A 9,219-nucleotide genomic window follows, 5' to 3' on the forward strand; every position below is an offset into this window, starting at 1 on the left:
AAACAACACTATCTCGTTAGATGACGTCGTTTTTGGTGGTTTCACGACGCTACCTAGCTTAAACTAACATAACCTAACATAAGTTTCGCACTTCTATCGTTAGAAAACGTTTTACTCGCTACTTTACATTGCTTTCTGCAACATTACGACGGTTTCAAGCGCTTTCACATTAGATATCGCAGTTCCCAACTTGTAAAGGTGAAAAACACTGCATCTCACTAAGTGACATTGTTTATTGCGGTTTTACGACGGTTCATACCTTAACCTAACGTAAGCTAACCTAACCTAACCCAACCTAGCCTAACATAACCTAACCTAACCTAACCTAACCTAACCTAACCAAACCTAACCTAACGTAACCTAACCTAACCTAACCTAACCTAACCTAACGACGTTTGCAAGCGCTTTCACATTAGATATCGCAGTTCCCGACTTGTAATGGTGAAAAACACTGCATCTCACTAAGTGACATTGTTTAGTGCGGTTTTACGACGGTTCATATCTTAACCTAACCTAACATTCGTACTTGTATTGAAAAACGCTCTATTACACTGTTTCGTTCACAATTACGATATTTGCATAACCTCACAGTTTTTCACCAACTTATTGCAGTACAGAACGCTGTATCTCGCTAAATGACATCGTTCGTTAAGGTTTCACGATGCTTGCATGCGCTTTAACGAGAATATCACATTATAGCAGTTTCGCACTTGTAACGGTACAACACGCAGTATCTGGCTTGTTCAAGCCGTTTTGTGTACTTTCACAACATTTCACCTATTGCAGTTTCGTACATGCAATAAAACAACACTATCTCGTTAGATGACGTCCTTTTTGGTGGTCTCACGACGCTACATAGCTTAAACTAACATAACTCAAGCTAACCTTCGCACTTCTATCGTTAGAAAACGTTTTACTCGCAACTTTACAATGTTTTCTACAAGATTACGACGGTTTCATGCGCTTTCACATTAGATATCACAGTTCCCGACTTGTAATGGTGAAAAACACAGCATCTTACTAAGTGACATTGTTTAATGCGGTTTTAGCGCGGTTCATATCTTAACCTAACCTAACCTAACCTAACCCAACCCAACTCAACCCAACCTAACCTAATCTAACCTAACCTAACCTAACCTAACCTAACGTAACCTAACCTATCCTAACCTAACCTAACCTAACCTAACATAACCTAACGACGTTTGCAAGCGCTTTCACATTAGATATCGCAGTTCCCGACTTGTAATGGTGAAAAACACTGCATCTCACTAAGTGACATTGTTTAATGTGGTTTTACGACGGTTCATTTCTTAACCTAACCTGACATTCGCTCTTGTATCTAAAAACGCTCTATTACACTGTTATGTTCACAATTACGATATTTGCATAACCTCACAGTTTTTCACAAACTTATTGCAGTACAGAACGCTGTATCTCGCTAAATGACATTGTTCTTTAAGGTTTCACGATGCTTGCATGCGCTTTAACGAGAATATCACAATATAGCAGTTTCGCACTTGTAACGGTAGAACACGCAGTATTTGGCTTGTTCATGCCGTTTTGTGTGCTTTCACGACATCTCACCTATCGCAGTTTAATACTCGCAATAAAACAACACTATCTCGTTAGATGACGTCGTTTTTGGTAATTTCACGACGCTACCTAGCTTAAACTAACCTAACCTAACCTAACCTTCGCACTTCTATCGTTAGAAAACGTTTTACTCGCAACTTTACAATGTTTTCTACAAGATTACGACGGTTTCATGCGCTTTCACATTAGATATCGTAGTTCCCGACTTGTTATGTTGAAAAACACTACATCTCACTAAGTGACATTGTTTAATGCGGTTTTACGACGGTTGATATCTCAACCTAACCTAACATTCGCACTTGTATCTAAATACGCTCAATTACACTGTTTCGTTCACAATTACGATATTTGCTTGACCTCACAGTTTCTCACCAACTTATTACAGTACAGAACGCTGTATCTCGCTAAATGACATCGTTCTTTAAGGTTTCACGATACTTGCATGCGCTTTAACGAGAATATCACAATAAAGCAGTTTCGCACTTGTAACGGCACAAGACGCAGTATCTGGCTAGTTCATGCCATTTTGTGTGCTTTCCCAATATTTCACCTATCGCAGTTTCGTACTCGCAATAAAACAACACTATCTCGTTAGATGACATCGTTTTTGGTGGCTTCACGACGCTACCTAGCTCAAACTAACCGAACCTTCGCACTTCTATCGTTAGAAAACGTTTTATTCGCTACTTTACAATGTTTTCTACAAGATTACGACGGTTTCATGCGCTTTCACATTAGATATCGCAGTTCCCGACTTGTAATGGTGAAAAACACAGCATCTCACTAAGTGACATTGTTTAATGCGGTTTTAGCGCGGTTCATATCTTAACCTAACCTAACCTTACCTAACCCAACCTAACCTAACCTAACCTAACCAAACCTTACCTAACATCCCTAACCTAACCTAACCTAACCTAACCTAACCAAACCTAACCTAACCTAACCTAACGTAACCTAACCTAACCTAACCTAACCTAACCTAACGACGTTTGCAAGCGCTTTCACATTAGATATCGCAGTTCCCGACTTGTAATGGTGAAAAACACTGCATTTCACTAAGTGACATTGTTTAATGCGGTTTTACGACGGTTCATATCTTAACCTAACCTAACATTCGCACTTGCATTAAAAAACGCTCTATTACACTTTTTCGTTCACAATTAGGATATTTGCATAACCTCACAGTTTTTCACCAACCTATTGCAGTACAGAACGCTGTATCTCGCTAAATGACATCGTTCTTTAAGGTTTCACGATGCTTGCATGCGCTTCAACGAGAATATCACAACATAGCAGTTTCGCACTTGTAACGGTACAACACGCAGTATTTGGCTTGTTCATGCCGTTTTGTGTGCTTTCACAACATTTCACCTATCGCAATTTCGTACTCGCAATAAAACAACACTATCTCGTTAGATGACGTTGTTTTTGGTAGTTTCACGACGCTACCTAGCTTAAACTAACATAACTCAACCTAACATAACCTTCGCACTTCTATCGTTAGAAAACGTTTTACTCGCTACTTTACATTGCTTTCTACAACATTACGACGGTTTCAAGCGCTTTCACATTAGATATCACAGTTCCCAACTTGTAAAGGTGAAAAACACTGCATCTCACTAAGTGACGTTGTTTAATGCGGTTTTACGACGGTTCATACTTTACCTAACGTAACCTAACCTAACCTAACCTTACCAAACCTAACCTAACCTAACCTAACCCAACCCAACCCAAACTAACCTAACCTAACCTAACCTAAACTAACCTAACCCAACCTAACCTAACCTAACCTAACCTAACCCAACCCAACCCAACCCAACCTAACCTAACCTAAGCTAACCTAACGAAACCTAACCAAACCTAACCTAACCTAACTTAACCTAACCTAACGTAACCTAACGTAACCTAACCTTACCTCACCTAACCTAACCTAACGTAACCTAACCTAACCTAACATAACCTAACGTAACCTAACCTAACCTAACCTAACGTAACCTAACCTAACCTAACCCAACCTAACCCAACCCAACCCAACCCAACAACACCCAACCCAACAACGCCCAACCCAACCTAACCTAACCTAACCTTACCTAACCTAACCTAACCTAACGTAACCTAACCTAACCTAACGTAACCTAACCTAACCTAACCTAACCCAACCTAACCTAACCTAACCTAACCTAACCCAACTCAACCCAACCTAACCTAATCTAACCTAACCTAACCTAACCTAACAAAACCTAACCTAACCTAACCTAACGACGGTTGCAAGCGCTTTCACATTAGATATCGCAGTTCCCGACTTTTAATGGTGAAAAACACTGCATCTCACTAATTGACATTGTTTAATGCGGTTTTACGACGGTTCATATCTTAACCTAACCTAACATTCGCACTTGTATCTAAAAACACTTTATTACACTGTTTTGTTCACAATTACGATATTTGCATAACCTCACAGTTTTTCACCAACTTATTGCAGTACAGAACGTTGTATCTCGCTAAATGACATATTTCTTTAAGGTTTCACGATACTTGCATGCGCTTTACCGAGAATGTCAAAACATAGCAGTTTCGCACTTGTAACGGTACAACACGCAGTATTTGGCTTGTTCATGCCGTTTTGTGTGCTTTCACAACATTTTACCTATCGCAGTTTCGTACTCGCAATAAAACAACACTATCTCGTTAGATGACGTCGTTTTTGGTAGTTTCACGACGCTACCTAGCTTAAACTAACCTAACCTAACCTAACCTTCGCACTTCTACCGTTAGAAAACGTTTTACTCGCAACTTTACAATGTTTTCTACAAGATTACGACGGTTTCATGCGCTTTCACATTAGATATCGTAGTTCCCGACTTGTAATGTTGAAAAACACTACATCTCACTAAGTGACATTGTTTAATGCGGTTTTACGACGGTTGATATGTCAACCTAACCTAACATTCGCACTTGTATCTAAAGACGCTCAATTACACTGTTTCGTTCACAATTACGATATTTGCTTGACCTCACAGTTTCTCACCAACTTATTACAGTACAGAACGCTGTATCTCGCTAAATGACATCGTTCTTTAAGGTTTCACGATACTTGCATGCGCTTTACCGAGAATGTCAAAACATAGCAGTTTCGCACTTGTAACGGTACAACACGCAGTATTTGGCTTGTTCATGCCGTTTTGTGTGCTTTCACAACATTTTACCTATCGCAGTTTCGTACTCGCAATAAAACAACACTATCTCGTTAGATGACGTCGTTTTTGGTGGTTTCACGACGCTACCTAGCTTAAACTAACATAACCTAACATAAGTTTCGCACTTCTATCGTTAGAAAACGTTTTACTCGCTACTTTACATTGCTTTCTGCAACATTACGACGGTTTCAAGCGCTTTCACATTAGATATCGCAGTTCCCAACTTGTAAAGGTGAAAAACACTGCATCTCACTAAGTGACATTGTTTATTGCGGTTTTACGACGGTTCATACCTTAACCTAACGTAAGCTAACCTAACCTAACCCAACCTAGCCTAACATAACCTAACCTAACCTAACCTAACCTAACCAAACCTAACCTAACGTAACCTAACCTAACCTAACCTAACCTAACGACGTTTGCAAGCGCTTTCACATTAGATATCGCAGTTCCCGACTTGTAATGGTGAAAAACACTGCATCTCACTAAGTGACATTGTTTAGTGCGGTTTTACGACGGTTCATATCTTAACCTAACCTAACATTCGTACTTGTATTGAAAAACGCTCTATTACACTGTTTCGTTCACAATTACGATATTTGCATAACCTCACAGTTTTTCACCAACTTATTGCAGTACAGAACGCTGTATCTCGCTAAATGACATCGTTCTTTAAGGTTTCACGATGCTTGCATGCGCTTTAACGAGAATATCACATTATAGCAGTTTCGCACTTGTAACGGTACAACACGCAGTATCTGGCTTGTTCAAGCCGTTTTGTGTACTTTCACAACATTTCACCTATTGCAGTTTCGTACATGCAATAAAACAACACTATCTCGTTAGATGACGTCCTTTTTGGTGGTCTCACGACGCTACATAGCTTAAACTAACATAACTCAAGCTAACCTTCGCACTTCTATCGTTAGAAAACGTTTTACTCGCAACTTTACAATGTTTTCTACAAGATTACGACGGTTTCATGCGCTTTCACATTAGATATCGTAGTTCCCGACTTGTAATGTTGAAAAACACTACATCTCACTAAGTGACATTGTTTAATGCGGTTTTACGACGGTTGATATCTCAACCTAACCTAACATTCGCACTTGTATCTAAATACGCTCAATTACACTGTTTCGTTCACAGTTACGATATTTGCTTGACCTCACAGTTTCTCACCAACTTATTACAGTACAGAACGCTGTATCTCGCTAAATGACATCGTTCTTTAAGGTTTCACGATACTTGCATGCGCTTTAACGAGAATATCACAATAAAGCAGTTTCGCACTTGTAACGGCACAAGACGCAGTATCTGGCTAGTTCATGCCATTTTGTGTGCTTTCCCAATATTTCACCTATCGCAGTTTCGTACTCGCAATAAAACAACACTATCTCGTTTGATGACATCGTTTTTGGTGGCTTCACGACGCTACCTAGCTCAAACTAACCTAACCTTCGCACTTCTATTGTTAGAAAACGTTTTATTCGCTACTTTACAATGTTTTCTACAAGATTACGACGGTTTCATGCGCTTTCACATTAGATATCACAGTTCCCGACTTGTAATGGTGAAAAACACAGCATCTTACTAAGTGACATTGTTTAATGCGGTTTTAGCGCGGTTCATATCTTAACCTAACCTAACCTAACCTAACCCAACCCAACTCAACCCAACCTAACCTAATCTAACCTAACCTAACCTAACCTAACCTAACGTAACCTAACCTATCCTAACCTAACCTAACCTAACCTAACATAACCTAACGACGTTTGCAAGCGCTTTCACATTAGATATCGCAGTTCCCGACTTGTAATGGTGAAAAACACTGCATCTCACTAAGTGACATTGTTTAATGTGGTTTTACGACGGTTCATATCTTAACCTAACCTGACATTCGCTCTTGTATCTAAAAACGCTCTATTACACTGTTATGTTCACAATTACGATATTTGCATAACCTCACAGTTTTTCACCAACTTATTGCAGTACAGAACGCTGTATCTCGCTAAATGACATTGTTCTTTAAGGTTTCACGATGCTTGCATGCGCTTTAACGAGAATATCACAATATAGCAGTTTCGCACTTGTAACGGTAGAACACGCAGTATTTGGCTTGTTCATGCCGTTTTGTGTGCTTTCACGACATCTCACCTATCGCAGTTTAATACTCGCAATAAAACAACACTATCTCGTTAGATGACGTCGTTTTTGGTAGTTTCACGACGCTACCTAGCTTAAACTAACCTAACCTAACCTAACCTTCGCACTTCTATCGTTAGAAAACGTTTTACTCGCAACTTTACAATGTTTTCTACAAGATTACGACGGTTTCATGCGCTTTCACATTAGATATTGCAGTTCCCCACTTTTAATGGTGAAAAACACTGCATCTCACTAAGTGACATTGTTTAATGCGGTTTTACGACGGTTGATATGTCAACCTAACCTAACATTCGCACTTGTATCCAAAGACGCTCAATTACACTGTTTCGTTCACAATTACGATATTTGCTTGACCTCACAGTTTCTCACCAACTTATTACAGTACAGAGCGCTGTATCTCGCTAAATGACATCGTTCTTTAAGGTTTCACGATACTTGCATGCGCTTTAACGAGAATATCACAATAAAGCAGTTTCGCACTTGTAACGACACAAGACGCAGTATCTGGCTAGTTTATGCCATTTTGTGTGCTTTCACAATATTTCACCTATCGCAGTTTCGTACTCGCAATAAAACAACACTATCTCGTGAGATGACATCGTTTTTGGTGGTTTCACGACGCTACGTAGCTCAAACTAACCTAACCTTCGCACTTCTATCGTTAGAAAACGTTTTATTCGCTACTTTACAATGTTTTCTACAAGATTACGACGGTTTCATGCGCTTTCACATTAGATATCGCAGTTCCCGACTTGTAATGGTGAAAAACACAGCATCTCACTAAGTGACATTGTTTAATGCGGTTTTAGCGCGGTTCATATCTTAACCTAACCTAACCTAACCTAACCTAATTTAACCTAACCTAACCTTACCTAACCCAACCTAACCTAACCTAACCTAACCTAACCTAACGTAACGTAACCTAACCTAACCTAACCTAACCTAACCTAACATAACCTAACGACGTTTGCAAGCGCTTTCACATTAGATATCGCAGTTCCCGACTTGTAATGGTGAAAAACACTGCATCACACTAAGTGACATTGTTTAATGTGGTTTTACGACGGTTCATATCTTAACCTAACCTGACATTCGCACTTGTATCTAAAAACGCTCTATTACACTGTTATGTTCACAATTACGATATTTGCATAACCTCACAGTTTTTCACCAACTTATTGCAGTACAGAACGCTGTATCTCGCTAAATGACATTGTTCTTTAAGGTTTCACGATGCTTGCATGCGCTTTAACGAGAATATCACAATATAGCAGTTTCGCACTTGTAACGGTAGAACACGCAGTATTTGGCTTGTTCATGCCGTTTTGTGTGCTTTCACGACATTTCACCTATCGCAGTTTAATACTCGCAATAAAACAACACTATCTCGTTAGATGACGTCGTTTTTGGTAGTTTCACGACGCTACCTAGCTTAAACTAACCTAACCTAACCTAACCTTCGCACTTCTATCGTTAGAAAACGTTTTACTCGCAACTTTACAATGTTTTCTACAAGATTACGACGGTTTCATGCGCTTTCACATTAGATATCGTAGTTCCCGACTTGTAATGTTGAAAAACACTACATCTCACTAAGTGACATTGTTTAATGCGGTTTTACGACGGTTGATATGTCAACCTAACCTAACATTCGCACTTGTATCTTAAGACGCTCAATTACACTGTTTCGTTCCCAATTACGATATTTGCTTGACCTCACAGTTTCTCACGAACTTATTACAGTACAGAACGCTGTATCTCGCTAAATGACATCGTTCTTTAAGGTTTCACGATACTTGCGTGCGCTTTACCGAGAATGTCACAACATAGCAGTTTCGCACTTGTAACGGTACAACACGCAGTATTTGGCTTGTTCATGCCGTTTTGTGTGCTTTCACATTTTACCTATCGCAGTTTCGTACTCGCAATAAAACAACACTATCTCGTTAGATGACGTCGTTTTTGGTGGTTTCACGACGCTACCTAGCTTAAACTAACATAACTCAACCTAACAAACCTTCGCACTTCTATCGTTAGAAAACGTTTTACTCGCTACTTTACATTGCTTTCTACAACATTACGATGGTTTAAAGCGCTTTCACATTAGATATCGCAGTTCCCAACTTGTAAAGGTGAAAAACACTGCATCTCACTAAGTGACATTGTTTAATGCGGTTTAACGATGGTTCATACCTTAACCTAGCGTAACCTAACCTAACCTAACCCAACCTAACCTAACATAACCTAACCTAACCTAACC

The sequence above is a fragment of the Rhipicephalus microplus genome, unplaced genomic scaffold (genome assembly GCF_043290135.1).
Source record: "Rhipicephalus microplus isolate Deutch F79 unplaced genomic scaffold, USDA_Rmic scaffold_110, whole genome shotgun sequence".
NCBI lineage: Eukaryota > Metazoa > Arthropoda > Arachnida > Ixodida > Ixodidae > Rhipicephalus > Rhipicephalus microplus.